At 35.1% G+C, this 17,529-nt stretch overlaps 1 protein-coding gene across 1 annotated transcript in view; it reads right to left on the bottom strand.

The window, feature by feature from the left end:
• Positions 1 to 17,529, bottom strand: part of NLGN4X (neuroligin 4 X-linked) — a 277,033-nt gene that overhangs the window by 240,924 nt on the left and 18,580 nt on the right. Inside the window, exon 3 of the mRNA XM_086880154.1 lies at positions 16,040 to 16,135. The gene's annotated coding sequence lies outside the window, so the exon portion shown is untranslated. The remainder of the gene's footprint in view (positions 1 to 16,039; positions 16,136 to 17,529) is intronic.

Genomic DNA, 17,529 nt, shown 5'->3' with positions numbered 1-17,529 from the left:
CAACTTGTATAAAGGACAAGGAGGATATTATACCCAGCAACTCAGAGCTAATTTGGACTTCAAGAATAAAGCTGACCTGATTTTCACAGAAGATTTTACAAGGAGATGACTATTTTTAAAAGCCCATAGAAACATTAAGATGTGCCGCTTGTGCTACAAGCATAAATAAAAATGTTTTTAACACATCAATAAAGAAAAATAAAGCACAAACCTCACTTAATAACACTATCCAGCAGCAGGGGTAGAATTGTATTAGAGCTTTCTTGTGTTGCCAGTGATCTCCATAGGCACCTCAAAAATTCATGCACAAGAAATTAACTTCCTCCTACCCAGATTTCCAGATACTGAGGTGTTTGAGTAGGAGACTATAAAACAGGAATTACTTAATTCTGACAGTACAAGCAGAAGAGAGAATAAATAAAGTTTTCTGCTCAGAAAAATCTGTGCAAAGCCATCTTCTTGTGCAGGTAAATGGGATTTAAAAGTCATCCAGACATATCAATTTAAACATTGATCTAAAAGACAAGTTGGGACTAGGCAGGGAAGTAACTTACTAGCATATGTCACATTGACTTTCTTTCCATAACTTATATTGTTTCAGATAAATACAGTGTCAACCTCTTTGAGAAAGTAACTTAAATAATAAGAATTGACTGAACTTTAGATTAATTGAAGAAATTAGAGTAACAGAAACCATTTTAAAATAGTTTCTAAACTCTCAGGAAGCATGTTTAAATACTAGTCTCATAACTACCATTAGAAAATTTGTGTACTCAGGCTTACACTGTTAATTCATATGAATAATCTTTAGACTGCTCACTTGAAACTCTGACTGAATTTCCTGTGAGTGAAGAGTAGGCTAATTTGAAATCATTAAAAAATTCCTCAGCTAAGTTGGTTGTTCATATTTTAATGTCCATGCATCTCTAATTTCCACTGACATCTTACAAGCTACAGTACACTTGACAGCAATCCAACACAATAACCCTCTTGAAGATTTCCAAGCTATATTCTTTAGACAGAAAATTTATATCTGTAATTCATACCTAGAAGAATTTACGTACCATGAAAATGAATACAGCTTCAGCTGAAATCAAATGTTAAGCCATCTGCAGAGGAGGTGTGTAATTTCATTGTTTTTATTGTTATTCAGCAAAATAAAGTATGTACTCAATGACAAATGTTCAAGCTTTAAAAAGTTTTAAAAATAGCAGTTTGGTTTTAGCTTCTTTTCATGGTCTTTGAGAAAGAAAAGGAGGTCAATGTTCACTGGAGAAAGACAAATATCACAGCCACCTCCCAAAAAGGCCAGAAAATTAACCCTAGCAGCTACAGGATAGTCAGCCATGTTTCAGTTTCTAGAAAAATTATGGACTGAATCCTCTTGGACCACATTTCTTGGCATGTGAAGTTAAACATGTGACTGGAAGTCACCAGCATGGATTTACCAAAAGTAAACTATGCTTAACTAACGTGGTTATCTCCTACGACAATGACTGCATTTATGAATATGGGACAATAGTGGATGTTTTTTCATAGACTCAAGCAAGATTTTGACACTGTCATTCATGATGTTTACATTGGAGTGTCACCATCTTCATGGCTGGACAAGTGAATGGATCAACTATGGAAGGTGATTAACAAGACATACTGTGACAGAAGGATTACCAGAGGCATCTGCACTAGGACCTGTCCTCTTTAACATCTCTACCAATAATGAGCAGGAGGTGACAGAGAACACTCTCATCAATTTTACAGATTATGTCAAATTAAGGGTACAATTCATTACAGCCAAGGACAGGGCCCAAGCAGACTGAAGAATTGGGCCACCAGTAGCATTATGAAACAGCAGAGACAAATCTCAAACCCTCTAAACATCAAGAAACTTTTCCTTTTACAAGAAAAAATCAGCTCCTGCAACAACACAATACTATGTGGAGATGGTGATGCCATGAAACAGCTCTGTGGAAAGACCCTGGGGTGGAGGTGGACACCAAGATAGACATTAGTCCATGATGTTTGCTGGCAGCAAACAGAGGGAAGCCAGCAACCTTCTGGACTGTATGAAACATAGCATAGCCTGTAGGTTGAGGGAATGGTTATGTGGCACTTCTCAGAAAACATCTAGATAGTCCATCCAACTTATTTTTTTCAAGGGGGAAGACACGGAAAAACTGAAGGGAGCTCAGCAAAGGTCCACTGGTGTGGTGGAGGCTGTTCTGACCAAATGGTCAGAGAAGAGAATGGAGCTGGGTCAGCCTGGGGAAAGGACACATTCAATGTTCTTAACAGACCCCACAGCTGACACAAGACAATCCTTGGATGGAGACAGGAGGGAGGGCAAGAAACAACAGGTGTACATTGTGACAAGAGAGTTTCAGACCAGACAGAAGACTTTTATCTTGTGAGAACATTAGGTTGCTCTGATAACTGTGCTATCTCTGTTCTTGGAGGATTTAAAGTCCCAACTGGACTATGCTGTGAACAGCCTGATCTCCCCCAGATGTGGACCTGCTTTGGGCTGTGGGGTGGCCTAGAGGATTCCTGTCAGCCTCACTTATTCTTTGGTGTCATAGAAAACAAATATACATGTTGGGAATATGCTTTGATGCTGTATAGTGAAATAAAGAAAAATGACCCAGGGAAGCACAGAGTCACTGGAGCTTGAAGACAGAATAAATAACACTGAAAATAGGGTAAATTACATGCATAAATTGTTATTTTCATAGCATTAGGGAAAGAGAGAGAAATGAATAAGGATAATTACATTTAGAATTTTGCAATATATATATGAAGTACTCAGCACTCACACAAAGACATATTGCATATTTTCTAGTGTAAAATGTGCTCTTTGATTGCAGAAAATTATCTTCCTTTCAATTTCAGTTCAGAGTTATGCGTTATACTCCCATATGGAGATATGCCCGGTGTTGAAGGCATTGTAAGAGTATATAATTTCTAAAAAATATTCTGCATTTTTTGGCACAGGTGCCGAACTTTAATTGGTTTTCTTCTGTCTCTTTTTGTTTTCTAATTTTTTAACAGAAATTTGAGTTCCATGACTGTCTGAAGACCAGTGGACCACAACAGATGTGGCCCTAAAAAAATCAGAGCAGTTCATTGCATAAGAACCTGTGTCATTTTAACATGGAGGAGAAAATAACTTGGCAGGAGACTGAGATTGATTGATCCTGGAAAGATTTTGGGTTTTCTTGTGAACAGTTGGATTGGTAAAACAGACAGATGGGTTGTTACTGCAAAGAGTTGGTGTGTTGCTAGGGAGACTTGGAATGTTACACCAGGCAGGTGACAAAATTGTGAACTGGTGTTCAGAATAGATGTGCCATTATTTACATACATACATATATATGCATGGACAATGGACATATATATATATCCAGTGCTAATGTAAAACTCAGTACTGTAATCACACTCACATTTTCACTACATCCAGAACGTAAAGGCTACATAACTAAAGGCATCTTTTGACAAAAGCCAAACAGACATGGAGTCCAGAAGATAAAATTTTATAAACAGACCAGCAATTGCACCAATTCTAGTATGTACTGAAATCACACTCAACTCCTATTATGATAATTAGTGCCTTATTTGTCATTTAAAGCAGTGTAATTCTCATGCTTCACGTGAATTGATTTCATATGACAGAACTCCACAATCAAGGCATAAAATTAATTACTGCATTCTGTGTAGCTAATGAGAAATAAAACCAAATCTTAAATTACCTTCCACCACACTTCCCTTCTACTCTGGCTTAACTTTGCTCTCAATTTTCTCTACCTCCTCACCTCTAAATGGCACAGGGGGACAGGAAATGCAGGCTGTGGTCAGTTCATCATAAATTGTCATGTTACTCTATTCTCAGTGGGAGAACTCCTCACATTTTTCTCCTGCTCCAGCTTGGGGTCTCTCCTACTGGAAACAGACCTCCATAACTAGGGGTCTTCATGAACTGCTCCAGCATCAGTCCCTTCCATGGGGTTGCAGTCTCCTTCAGAAATAGACTGTTCCAGTTCTGGTGGGCTCCCATGGGGTCACAAGTCCTGCCAGAAAACCTGCTACTGCTCCAGCATAAGGTCCTCTATCCATGAGTCCACAAGTAGTGCTAACAGCCTGCTCCAGCACAGGCTTCCCATGGGGTCATGGATTCCTTTAGGCAAGCACTTGCTCCAGTCTGGGGTCTTACAGGGGCTTCAGGTGGATCTCTGCTCCACCACAGACCTCCATGGGCTGCAGGTGCTCAGCTGCCTCACCATGGGCTGGAGAAGAATCTGTTCTGGAGCCTGGAGCTCCTCTAGTCCCTTCTCCGTTACTGACCTTGGTGTCTTCAGGGTTCTTTATCTCACATATCCTCCCTTAGCTTTACAGATGTTGTTGTGCAGTAGGATTTTTAGCCCATTTCTCAAATCTGTTATCCCAGAAATGCTACCCATCACTGATCCGTTTGACCTTGGCCAGTGGTGGGTCCGTCTTGGAGCCAGATGTTGGACACAGGGGAAGCTTCTGGAAGCTTCTCACAGCAGCCCACCGCTATAACACCCACTGCTTTCAAAACTGTGCTGCTTAAACCCAATGCATCAGTTTCTAATAATTTGTGCATTTAAAGATAAAAATATATTCATAGACATGGTTATGGTTTTTGTAGCTTCTCATAACAGTAACTAAACAAAAAATGATGCAATGAGCCTAGCCAAGCATCCCTCAATTCTACAGGTAGGTTACACCATTATAACTCTAGTGTTCAATAACTATCCCCTTACAAAATAAAGGTGTTAATTTTTTCTGTATTAAAGAACAATATCCCTTTAAATAATTGAACAATGAAAGATTAAAATGAGCAATGTTACCCCACAATGGCAGATGACATATTTTTACAGAAAAAATTATTGTATTTTGCACTTCTAACAGTTTACAGAATATGCTGAATTTTCAGGGACTTTTCCTGCCCTTTATTTAAAAGATTTTGGGTGTGCTTAGTATACTTAATCTTAGACTGCTAAATATCACATTAAGTCACAAGAAGAGGTCAGACTATAATATTTGTTGGGTTAATACACTGTGCTACTTTCATTTCCCCTTACTGACTTTACAGAAAACTTATAAATTCACACACTTCATTAAATATAATTGATTCTGACTTTTTAGACCATCCTGTGCACTCAGCCTTAAAAATAGCATCAAATGCCTTAGTTGTATTAGTATTAAAAAAAGCTCCAGGTTTTGCATTTTCAGTGTTTGATTTTCTTAAAAATCAGGTTCTTCCCATATGAAGTGATGGGCTCATGAGAAAATAATGACACCTATTCATGCTAGAAAGAGACATTATACCACATATGTATAGATCTATATAGGTATATATTAAAATTTGTGTATATGGAGATGGAGATAGAGATGGGTATAGGCATATAGATAGATATATATATATAAATATATATATATATATGCACCATGAAGTCATGGCAGTAGGAAATTGGATAGTTACCTATTTTTTCTGATTTTTTCTAATCATTATTTTTTTTTACTTTCATTTTGGAAATTTATGTTGAAACAAGAATGCAATTAAGCCATTTAAATAGTTAGTCTCTTTAATAATATTAGAAAAGTGTTGAGTAATTAGTCTCTGTATATGCAAGATTCGATGTACTGTTGTATTTTCCTACAATCCATAGCAAAGTGGCATGGTTAGTTCTTTAGAATTTTAGACAAGTTTTAATTAATATTAGAAGTACCAGTACTCATATGCACATACATGGCATGAAAAATAGAAGTTCAAGGAAAATGTTCATAAGACAAATATTCTCCATATATAATCTATAAGTAAAAGAGGTTTCAGAAGCATGATCAATATTTTTCTCAATATATATTTTTATCAATGTAGGAAAGAATCAAAATATTTTATATATATATTTTTTTTATTTTAAAAAATCAAAAATAGCAATGCTCAAGTTATGTCATTTCTTGCAGCTGTTGAGGAAACTATCTGAAGATTTTGGATTTAGACCAAAGGGAAAAAAAAATATCTCCTTCTAAGAACAGATCCAAAAAATTGTTCCTTCTTATTTGGCTACCCTTTAAAGAGAGTGAACTAAGTCAATGTGCATAAGAAAATAGAAACAGATGGAAGAATACTCTCAGAAACCATTTAATCACTTTCTAGTGGGTTCCCATCTGCCCTAAGTTCTTTTACCTTGTTAAAAAAAAAAAAAAAAAAGGGGAACAGACCAGAAAATCAAAATCAAAAAGCCTTCACAAAGCTGGGTTTGAAATCTGCCATCAAATTATTCAGTCATTCCTATTCATCTAACCAAAACCAAATTTGCTATCATGAGTGCTTCCCCATCTATGCTACACAGGCTGCAGTTCTTGAAAATTCAGTTATTTTCAACACTTTCATGGCCACAGATTTCCATTCCACAGTTTCCAGTTTTGGTTTGGTGGTTTTTTTTTGCCAGGAGATATTTCAATAATTATGCCTATCAGGTTCAGTTTCCCTAGAGACTCAGAAAGGCCTAAGCTTTAGCAGTAGACAAGCAGAAAAAAATGTGTGTTGGGATGAATACACTAGCATTTCACAACAAGCACATTTGATTTTGCTGCTTGTGTTCTGTGTGATGATGAGAAGCTGGCACTTGACTAAGTTTCAGTATGAGCTACTCACACATCCCAATCTTTTGTTACTGAAATAAGAGCTGCTGCTGAAAGTAGGGCATATAGGAATAAATATTAGTCTGGAAATATGTTATTTTTGAACAACAGACATAAAGTGATGCTTTTGTCTTGCCAGGACTGGTTCTGACATTGCTGAAATATTGTTTAACTGGCCGACCCTTTCTCACTTGCATGCCAGCATATGTGGTGATGCTATGTAGAAATACTGTAAGAAACTTCCTGTAGTCTGTTGATGACTAATGGACTGGATCATCTGGGATGTAAGGAGAGGCTGAGAGAGCTGGGAAAACTCAAGAGGACATTATTCATGTGCATTAATACACCATTGTGGGAGTGAGAAAGACACAGTCAGGCTCTTCCCATCAGCACTCAGCGACAGGACAAGAGGAAATGGAAACAAACTGAAACAGAGGAAATTCTGTCTAAGAGGGCAGTTTTCTAGTATGAGCCACCACTGGACAGGCTGCCTAGAGATGTACTGGAGCCTCCATCCTTGCTGACAGTCAAAACATGACTGGACACAGCCCTGAGAAACCTGCCCTATCTGACCCTGCTCTGAGCATAGATTTGGATGAGCATATCTCTAGAGATGCCTCCAGCCTCATCCATTCTGTGATCCTGAGTGTGGTCCAACATGTAAGACAGAGAGAGGAAACTGATCATAGCTGTAAGCCAAACAGACCTTCTAACCCTCTTCTGTATGATGGCCTTGGCCAGTCCTTTATCTAGCATTCATTAAGTTTGTGAAATGTGATTCTTAAGTCAGCTGAATTACATGATTTTATTTATAACCAAGTAGGTTAATAAATAAACACGGATTTTCTGCAAGGTCTTCCAGCATTTCAGAAACACGATTATAAGTTAAAATTACATTGATCATTGATTTTTAAAAGAAAATTACTATTTAACTCTATTAAACAATTAAAAGAAAGTTTATTTTCCAGGCTGCAATGCAATGGACAGAACAATGTTCTGCATGCCATCTTAATTGCAAGCATTGTTTGAGACTAATGTAATATTAATTTCAGTGCGTACAAGAGATTTATAGCATAGTATATAATGTCTGAAGTATTTTTATTAGAAAAAAGACTGAGAATCGCAACACAGGCAGTGCATATTCTAAGATCTATGCACTTCCAGGCCAAAAATTTGGAGAGAATATTAAAGAAATGTGACATGGGAAGAGAAAAGCAACCCATATGCAAGAGCAGAAGGGAAGAAGTACAGTATCTTAAAAGAACTGCATCAGAATGAGGCCATATGTATAATCTGAGACTCAACCATTCCCCTATTTCTGGAGATTAGCACTATGTTAATCTGGTAAAAAAATTGTGCTAGCAAAAGTACCACTAGATACTCTTACCCAATGGACCATTACACCAAGAGCCAGACAGATTTAGGATCACTCAGGACAGTACACCATTTTGAGAACGACAGTGTTACTAGCAACAGAACGTTCTTCTGCTAGGATATATTGTTAAGAATGCAGGCATTGTTACCCCTTTGAATGTATTTATTCTCCCATTTTAAAGTTTCTGCTTGCTGTACTGTGTATAAAGGACCATTTTTGATGATAGGAAACTTAAACTGCTGTTTTACATGTAGTATTTGCTTTGTGTAAAAACATCTATTTATAACCTCAACTGTGTTTTTAATGGTAGAATTATGTGCAGTTGGCTGCAAATGGCATCACATTTTTAATTTCTCCTGACAGTATTTTAAAGGCTACATGTGACATAAATCATCTGAGTTTGTATTTGAGATATTTCATTTTCTTCATAGCTTTTTACAGGAATAGATGGCAATGTCACCAGTGTTAGTTGTTTCCTGGAAATTGTATTATTTAGCATCTCTGGTTTGATGACCTTGTTTTTTACTGTAGTCAAATTAGTCATGATATTTAGCAATTATCCCTATTATAAGGTATATTCAGATCAGGCACGTATAGTGAAACAGGATGTCACCTGTAAGGTGACATGTTGCTATTAAACTCAAAGTTTATATACAGTAGCTGTATAGTACAGGAAAATGCGTATCATTCAAAAAAGTGATTTATACTGATTAGAAGTACCAAACAGCTGCTTAGCTAAAAGCTTGACTCAAAGCCCTCTGAAATAAATGGAAAGATTTTCATTGATTTTGCTTCTTTTTGGATCAGGTCCAAAAATGCAGATTTTTTAGCTGAGAGAGGAAGCATTCATTGAACTGGATATTTTTTTAATCAGGAAAAGAAGATGCCCAATGGAAAAAAACTTCTCAATATGGAAAAAATAAACATCACCCAAACAAAGACATTTCACTCTTGTGGTTTTTTAAATCATGCCACACATAAAAAATAAAGTAAACAAATGTAATTATTTAATGCTGTAGTTTAAATGACTGATATGAAACACACCAGAAAACAACAGTTTCACTTACAGTGTTCAGCATCCATGAGTTCTTTCAATATTTCAGAGGAAAAAAAAAATGACATTACTGAAACAACATAATTTCATAAATATAAATCTCCTTTTAACTTGTTTTTCATAAATTGAATCATATATCATTAAAAAATATCTTCTTCATACTGGAACTGAAAATGAAAAACTTTTAATTATGGACAGATGAAAAAGAGTATATAGATTATAGTGGAAATATTAACATTTCCAGTTTGTCCCTTTTCTTCACACATTCACATACACTTACACATGATTTGTCAAACACAAACTGTATCCTCAAAAGAAGCTATGAAACTTTTAGTCTTGCTTATACTTAAATATTGCTTGATCAGTAAATCACTCATAGAAAAACTGAACAAATAAAAAAAAAAAGTGTTTAGGACTGTTTTTAAAAAATAAAATCTATATACTTGTATTCCTTACTATTATTCAGAATTATCCTTACTATTCAGAATTATTCCTTACTATTATTCAGAAGATATCACAGGTCTCCAACCTTATGTCTATTTGATCTTTGACTTGGCTGATATGTGAATTTGTCCAAGATCACCGGCCTATTGTGGTTCCATCCAGAATATTATCTTCTACATGAAGGTGTTTGAAGTTTGAATGAACTAGATGTTAACTTAGATAGCAAAAACATTCCATTTATGACATTCAGCTCCTGCTAAGAACAAAGAAAGTGTGATTGTAAAGCTTCAGTTTGCCAAAAAACTGGACAAATTTTTATAATAGTGTCACTTAAAATGAACTTGCTCTCTGAACAGCAGCTATGTGCATATTCATTCACTAAAATCATATTTTGCTGTTATGACAGACAGCAGTTGCCACAGTACAGAAAGGCACAGAAAAGTGGGACACTCTTCCTTGCCTTTGCCTCAATTATTCTTCTTTCAACAAAGAAGGGAATGAAGAGTGAGCTTCATGATGTTGTGTCTCAATACAGCTATTTAGAGAAATCCACCATCTTATGTACACTGTAAATAAAAAATATTTATGCTTTATATTTGATATTCTTTAGTTTGCATGCTCAATTTTTCAATCAGTCTGAACATTTGCACTTGTTTTTAGAGAATTATATGGATTAAAATAGTATCCAAAATCATACTTGTGAAAGCAAAATTTTTTCTTTTTTTTCCTTCAAGCTCCAGGAAAAATTACATGTGAAAAAGTTAGAACTTTTGTTTGAAGCCAAAGACTCACTGTACTCCACTACATCCCAGCAGCCATGGTAGTACTTTGTGAAAGTTCCAGGATTCCTCAGAAACCTATATATTTTTAGACAGTTTTTTATCTGTTGAAAGGTTTTGAAATGTCTGTTTTGGCAAAAAGGAATTCATTTGAAATAAATCAATTTGCACGTGGAAATAAAGCTATCTTGCAAGTATCATTCACTGTAATTAAAGATTGCATCAGTGGGCAAGAGCACATCATGACACAGCATTTTCAGAAAGATGGATATCTTGTTTCTGTACGTTAGGTAAGCTTGTGTTTTCCAGTATCTTTTAAGGAAGTATAAGAAAATTTGTAAGCTACTGACATAAAGCAGCATAAACATGGAAATGCTTAAGAAAGATACAGTAGTAACTTCTTTATAATCCATTTTATGGAGTAAATTTATGCAGTGAGTGGGCTTTCTTTTTCTGGAGATGTATTGTAGGACTCTACCCTCTTCTTTATTGTACACAGACTGCAATATGTAGACAAAATGTTGTTTAAAAAGTGACTGCAATTAAGCCATTGTGTCTGTGACAGAAAACATGGCTGATTGCTGTGTTGGAATGCATTATTAAATATACTTGCAACTGAGCCATTGGATCTGTCACAGGAAATACGGCCAACAACATGCATCTAGAATGTATTATTAAACCATATTCCCTTACAAGTTGTGCTATTATCCCAACTTTACAAACAAAAGCAAGTTTGAAGTGGCAGGTTAGGGAGTGTGTTTGCAGTATGTTCACTATTCATGATGTTATTACTGATAAGAAGGGTCTTCTCAGTGTTATGAGTGGAATAGGGATACGACATGCCACTTTAGTCTTAAGATAACAAGATTATAGTGGAAATATTGGATGGAGTAAGTTCTAAAACAGTTTTAGGTTATCCCCTATCTTGTAGAGCAAGCTATTTAAAAAAAAATAAAATAAAATAAAATAAAATAAAATAAAATAAAGGTATCAAAGCCAGCCTCATCAAACCCAACCTTTTTACCTCAACATTGTTTTCAAGGACAACAGTATGTTCAATATCAGCCTGCAACTCTCTGTCTCTAATGATATATCAATTGCACTGCATTTAACTTCAGGAGATACAAAGTTTTTCCACAGTTTTGGTCTACATGCAAAGCACTTAAAGATCAGTCTATTTTACTACAGACAGACTAACAAAGCTTAAAGCTTTAAAGCTTGTTAAAGAAAAAACAGCATTATCTATAAATTTCAGATGCAATCTTTTCTAACATCTGTCAGTGACTGGAGTGAATGTTTTTGGTTTTTGTCTCTCTCATTAGCTTGCTTTTTTCCAGGCCATCAAAATGATCAGAGAGAAATGGTTGAGCAAACCAATTACTTTTGATTTTTTTTTTTTTATTGAGAACATTATATTTTAGTTTGAAGGGCGATGCAAATTTTAAAGATCATTATTCATAATGGTTTTAACTCTTTAGCAGCCCCCAAAAATCTTCATTATTCCCAGTGGACAACAAACAAACAAAAAAAACCCAAAATAACTTTTAAAAAATTAGTCTTTCTCTTGTAGTCAAAATTTCAATGATTTCAAATAGGAGAAAACTGAAAAACCACTCAGGGGTATTATAAATCTTAGTATAAAGATGTATTTTGGATTTTTACCTCTGAAAAAGTAAACCACTTCAAAATGCAAGAGCTGATTTCACTGGCTTCTGTCAAACAGGATACTGAAGTAAATGATAGCTAGAAGCAAGCCCTTGTACTCTTGTAATAAAAGGAGATTTTATCTTTAAACACTTGTATAAAAGTATTTAATGAAGATAGGAGAGTGGAGACATGCGCTATAAATTGAATTAAAAGAAATCTTTCATTTTAAACAAGGATCATGAAATAAGGTGCTGGTTAATTATCCTTCAGCTGGAATGTACCACCAGCTTCATGTACAACACAGCAGAATATTTTTCAATTCTTTCATTTATACTCCCTCCCCTGTTCTGAAGAGCACTGTGTTTAGAACACAATATACAATATTTTCTTATTTAATACATATTTTCTTGGACAGATTCCTAGAAGCAGGCTGGGGAGACAGCCCTATCAGTTACAAAATGCCACATATAATTTAACAAGTGGACAGTTGTTTGGGATATTGGCTACTGGCCATTGAACATTGTGCATATTTGCATTTGGCACAGGGGCAGGAGGTAATAAACAGAAGATTTCAAGACTATGAGAATGGAGTTTAATATTTAATAGTTTCTAAATGGTCTAGAATTTGTTTATTTTTGGTGTAGGGACTTTAGTTTGTCTAGTGGGGTTCATCTGCTTTGATACTAAAGAATTAGTAAAAAGCTTTATATCACTGTAGCTAGAGTTAACTACATAAGAATTGTACCATTTTTACTCCAAAATGTTTATATACATATATTTATGGTATCTTTTGTCCCTTGATTTTGAGGCAGGATTTCCAAAGCTAGAAGGAAATACTGTCCTGGGAAATTGCGCAGGGAAGTGAATCATTTTGCCTGAATTGTCAGTGACCTCTCTCAAACATTAAGAGTCCATAATAGTTTTCTAAAATAAATTGTATTTACAAAACCTAATCTATTTCTTGGGTGTTACTTTTACATATGTAAGATCCATCTCAGGCCCTGAATTGAGTTTTCATTCCGCTTAGCTTTATCTTTGTTTACAAAAGTGATAAACAGGAGCTGGAGCAGACCTTTTTACTTGAAGAATCTATTATAAGATTTTTTTGTGATTATGATATAAACTAAATATAAAAACAGATAAATATGATATGAAAAGTTTAGAGGCACAGTCCAAGGGTAAGCTGTATAAATCACATTCAATTTTGCCTCTCCTGAGAATTGTAGTCATCCTAATCCATGTGAATAATATTTATATCCTATCACACAACTATATCTATTTTGAGTATACAAACACAAGAATCAATGAGGAAACCTTCATTTCTTGAAAGACAAATCTTTGGAGTTTATCACAGTATTTTTCAGCTTTGTTGATAGCAAAAGCAATAGATTGAGGGAAAAAAGTGAGTAACAGCTTTTAGAAAATTTTACCTGTTTAAACCATTTAAAAATATTTACAGAATATTTGCACACAAGCACTTTTTTCATTGCTTCCTGAATTTCCTAATGTCATTCTAAGACTGTATATACTTCTGCCTACTGTGCAATGGGCAGATACCAAGAGCAGCTGCAGAAAAATCAGCTCCTGCAGTTGTAGTGTGGAACATTCTGCATATCATTTAACCTGCTTCTCTGGCACTCTTCTTTGCAAAGAACTTTACACAGACTTGCTAAATGCATTTCAGAAAGAATTATGATTTTTTATGTGCATATATATATTTTTGTATCATGCCACTGGGGCTTTTATCTTGTTGTACTGCATGTGCCAAATTACACTGCAGTAATTCCACAGTTACGCTGGTGAGTTCAATAGAGGCAATCCAGATTTACAATGGGATGACTGATTGGAATCTGTGTAATGACTCCTTTCCTGAAAAGCTCTTAGTTTGAGGCAAGATTCAATACTAACTTCTATTGAGATGGAAACTGAGAAAATATGATAAACACTACCTTTATCTCATCCTGTATATAGACCAACTACACAATAGTTTACTCCAAAAGATTACTTCCTACAAACAATATTCTTGAACTACATTAAATCCCCCTGTAACTCTATTATTTGTGTGAATTATCACTCATTGATGGAGAAAAATGAAGATTACAATTTTCTATTACTAATGCTGCCTCATATCCTTAAGCACATAAAAAATGTAAGGTTTCTGGTAGGGAATGGATTTTGGCAACTCTCCCCCTATATGTAGCATTATGTACAAACACAACATAAACAGAATAGAACCATTTTTTCTTCATGAACTTGAAAGACATTTCAAGAAATTAAAACCATGGTTAGTGTTGTCTAGAAGAAGTAATTACTTGCTAATTCATATTGATTTGTGTTACTTAATATTCATGATAAGTCCTTTAAAACTCTCTCTATTAGTAAATTAAGACTGCTATTGATCTCACCAAAGACAACATGAATGCAATTAAAATTACATAGTCCTGTTTTGGGCTGAAAATAATATATTTTAAGTGGATGTGCATTCATACCAAGCTCTTTTTTTTATGATAAGGGCAGCATAAATAGTACATAATATAAAAGATTTACAGATACATATAACTTAAAAATATTTTTTGACACAGCAAGGGTTATTGAAATTAACCATGAAAAGAAAAACGGTGTCATCTGCACAAATTCTCAGTGCGTATTAATAAGGCAGTATCATCTCTGCCTTGAGTTAATGGAGAGTTGTAGCAAATATATTTTTGTTACTGAGGAGAAGTGGAAGATTTATCTCACTGCCTTGAACACTTAGACTTCCTTATGGTGTTCACTTATTCTTCTTAATGGGGATTTAGACAATGTCTTTTACCAAACCGTTGACTCAAGTCTGAGCAAAGTAATTCTATTTTTCATGCTCCAAACCAAAGCAGTCCAGTAATGATAACAATGCATAAAGGGATATTGCTATATGACTTTTGCATGCAAATCAGAGACTGCATTGTATGAGCAATCCAAATAGCAAAACAAATTATGGTTATGGATCTCTGAAGACACTTCCCAGAATGTGAATGATATCTGTGAACAGGCACACACAACAGCACTTGCAAGAAATAAGTTCTTTACTCTCAAAATCTGGTCATACAAGGAAAATATAGAAGCTGATTTCCTGCTGTACTGTATCTCAGAAGGGGATCTGAAATTGAGTCACACAGACCTACTGTTTACACAAAGGTGTACAAATGTGTACAAATTGTGCCTCATCTAAATGAGTCCATTTATTCCATAAGCTACTGGCATTAGGTATGACTGCTAAAGACATGGGTGATTCAGAAAGCACCTCCCAAGTGGAATATTTCATCTTCAAAAGCACACAGACACACACACACACACACACACACACACACACACACACACACACACGTGTGTGTGCACACTACCAATACCAGCAGGGGAAAGAGGAGAGTTTTATGACTCACAGAGATTTTGCCAGTAAAGTATGTGATGACTGAATAAGAAGCATTTGAGCCACATAAGCAAAGATGAAGGACCAGAATACCGGACTTGGATATGGAAGTGCTAAACTAAACCTGGAGTGGAAGATTAAAATCATCCTGGGGGGGTTCAAAGGGTATTTCTAGCTCTTTTAAGTAGAACACAATTGGATGTGCAGTCCATCAAGAAAGAAGGGGCAGGACTCCAAACAGACATGTATTAAGATAGAGTACAACAGGTCTTTGGAAAGATTAAGCAGGAGGTTTTAAAATTAAAGAGTTCCACAATGATTAGGACTTCTACTTTAAGAGGGAAAGAGGGAGATACCGTATGTACCCATCTCCTACTTCACTTATGTACTCATTTGCTACAGACCCCTTCATGTGAACAGATAAAGCCTTTCCTCTCTGATTCTTTAGCAGTGTTACAGTTTCAGCTGTGTTGTTGTTTTTGAATATTGTGAATAAATGCTTTCCTCCAAATTTCATTAGTAAAATTTCAAACTTCATAAATTTTCTCCAAACCTGAGTCATACCTTACCAGAAAAGGATGTAGACAAATTTCCTTCTGCCCTAGCATTTTCCATAAATTATCAAGTAAGGAGAAAGGGTGAGGAATCTTAAGCTACTCACTGTGACTAACCTTCTGCCTGAACCATGGTTAATGCTGAATTCAGATCAGTTGCTCAGATCTTTGTCAAGTCAGGTGATGAGAGTCTCCAAAGATAGCTTCCACAGTCTTCAGGAATGTGTTCCAATGGTGATTGAAACACAATGCAAAAAAGTAAAAAATCTGTTACTGAAAACGCATGGCAGTAAGTAAATTTTTAAGGACTAATGTTGCATTCCGACTGGTCTAAAATTCCTAGGGTCGTCCCCCTGTATCTTATTCTTTAGCATTTCTTTTAGTTTTCACACTGTGTTAGTTATTCTTCTTAGAGATTCAGAGAATTCTCGGATGGTCTTTTAAGATTTTTCAGCATACATTATATGGACAAGTTAGTTTGTAAATTTTAGCCATGATGTCTTCATTTCTTTGCTACAGCACTATACTGAATCTATACTCATCTCTGTTGGATTCAGATGCTGCACTGAAGCATTTATCAAAGAGTACTGCAATGTTTTCAGTATCTAGCAATATGTGATCCATAGTGTTACTTGTTCTTAAAATATATTTAAAATTCTAAGCTTTGTTAATTGTTTGCCCAAATGATTATGTGCATTTTAAGCACATAATTTATAGATCCATGAATTTTTATGTCTCATTTCCATTAACTAATTTTTCATTCTATTTATTTTGGTCAAGTATACCAGCAGCAGTTGTCCCTTAAAGCATTTTTATATATATATATATATACAAACCAGAGAAATATAAATATCTATGTATACTTATGTATATACAAACATTAAAATTGTACATATAGTAATGTTATCTAATGCCTCAACATCAAATTCCTACAGACCTCCATTTCTGTTGATCATGACCTTGCAAATCACTAGACATCAAGCAATTTTTTTCACAAAGAGTAAGACTTTCACAGTAACAGATGAACTGAGTGTTGTTCAACAACTTCATCACACAGCACAGTGAGGAAATAAAGAATAAAGAAATATAGCTACAACATGGCAGAGTCATTTGGTACAATGAAAAACACCATACACAAACAAGAAAAGAAAGAACAAGTTTAAGAGAGGAAAAGTAGATAGTAAAACTAAAAAAAGTATGGATCATTTCAAAGACAGAAAAATTGTATTCTGGATCAGAAATTTTGTTGTCTTTTAAGCAGAATCTCAAAGTCTGCAGGGGGAAGCCTTCATCATAAGAAAAATTTTAGACATATAGGAAGTCAGTCAGATTTCTTGGCAACTTTTTTAATCCTAGTAATAAGATTAATTTAAATAAAATAGTGAGATATAATAATCTTATTTCAATTGAAACAAAGCAACAGTTAAATTGATTTGCTAATTGGCAGTCAAGCTCTTCCTGCTAAATTTTGGTTCCTAGGGAGGCCCACGTTAATATCTGTTTCATACCTTCAATTTCACAGCTTATTTAGCTGAACTAAAGTTCAACTAGTCTAAGCTAACTCAGTTAGTTTGTGATAAAATATATGTATAATTCATATATATGTA

Source organism: Cyanistes caeruleus, chromosome 3 (assembly GCF_971803275.1).
Source record: "Cyanistes caeruleus chromosome 3, bCyaCae1.hap1.1, whole genome shotgun sequence".
Lineage (NCBI taxonomy): Eukaryota > Metazoa > Chordata > Aves > Passeriformes > Paridae > Cyanistes > Cyanistes caeruleus.
Note: the sequence above shows the minus strand (reverse complement) of the source record. Positions and strands in the feature narration are given on the sequence as shown.